Source organism: Cervus canadensis, chromosome 9 (genome assembly GCF_019320065.1).
Source record: "Cervus canadensis isolate Bull #8, Minnesota chromosome 9, ASM1932006v1, whole genome shotgun sequence".
Taxonomy (NCBI): Eukaryota; Metazoa; Chordata; class Mammalia; order Artiodactyla; family Cervidae; genus Cervus; species Cervus canadensis.
Genome location: NC_057394.1, coordinates 82,742,842 through 82,744,423, shown reverse-complemented (window position 1 = coordinate 82,744,423; position 1,582 = coordinate 82,742,842).

Below are 1,582 nucleotides of genomic sequence, written 5' to 3'. Positions count from 1 at the left end.
AAATTTTTAAAAATTCTACCTTTAAAAATTCATGAGTGTGTTTCTTTTCATTTGCAGTTAATGAATCAAGTAAATACAGTTTGCCCAGAAATTGTGATGCTTCAGAGATATTTTTTTTTTTGGTGGGGAAGGTATTTATGATCATTGTTCTCTCTTCATTCTAAGTTTTATTTTCTCATTAAATCAGGTGAAAACCTGTGATACTGTGCTATTAATGCCAGAGTGACTAGGAGGAAATGATAGGATGTTATTAATTTATTAGAATTCCATGTATCAAGTCATTTAATCAGCTAGAATTACAGAGATACTCCTAGAAAACAGTCAAGTTAATAATCGTCTGCTGTTAAAGTTGCCTCATTAATGTTTTTTGCCAAGGATTTGTACATTCCTAAAAATACTGGAAGAAAACCCAGAAATTGAAATCGTCATGAACTGATGGCTCCCTTAGACTGAGCTCCCGTCCAGGGCAGGGAACAAACCTTCCGTGTTTCTGCATCCCTGCCTCCTTCCAGAAGGAGAAGGACCGACAGAGGTTGAGATGGTTAGATAGCATCACTGACTCAGGGGACATAAGTCTGAGCCGACGCTGGGAGATAGTGAAGGACAGGGAATCCTGGCATGCTGCAGTCCATGGGGTCACAAAGAGGTGGACACGACTGAACAGCAGCAACAACCTCCTCGCCCTCAGCCAGGGACGCAGCACACACAACGGTGTTTCTGAAGGGTGTGTTTGAATTCACCTTTTTTCTTACTCCCATCGCTTTCTCCTGTGAAGGGGAGCCACCCGGTGTCCTCGCGTCCTGAAGGACAGGTATCCTCGTGGTGTTGGAGGACGGGTGTCCAGTGTCATGTCCTGGCCCACCCCTTCATCTTTGATGCGAGGCTTCTCTTCCCTGCGATCATCACTGTCCTGAGGAGGACCGAGAAGGACCCTGTGACGAACCTTCCAGGTGTGCCTGCTTCTGCGTCTGGACCTCCCGTCTCTGAATCTGGTATCTTCAGAGCCAAGAGGCTGCAGCAGGCCCAACCTGCTTGAACCAGAGCAAAGACACTGTTTGTGCTAATCAGTCGCCCCCCAGGCCCAGTGCATGTCAGGCCGTGCTGTCCGTCTCTGTCAGCTGTCCCCAGAGCTAATTAGGGGGTCGTGTTAAAGTCCAGAGACAATTGCGTTTCTCTAGCTGCACCGTTGCAGCCCCCAGCCTCCCTGCCCACTCTCAGCACCTCTGTCCCCACCCTGGCGACTAGGGAAGGACAGGGAGGCCCAGGCCTCACCGTGGCTGTGTGATTGTGGGGTATTACTGATATGCCGGGCAAGACAAGATCCACTTCAGTCTGTCCTTCTTCCCCATAGGTCAGACCAACTGGGTGTTCAACTCCAATCTGCTTGTACTTCAGTTGATTAGGGTGTTTTTCAGCCTACAGAGTCCTAGCAGAATTCTCACTGAGATCACCCAGGTCCTCTTATTTTGTGGTGGTGGTTGTTGTTTATTCACTCAGTCATGTCCAACTCTGCGACCCCATGGACTGTAGCCCACCAGGCTCCTCTGTCCATGGGATTTCCCAGGCAAGAATGCTGGAGTGG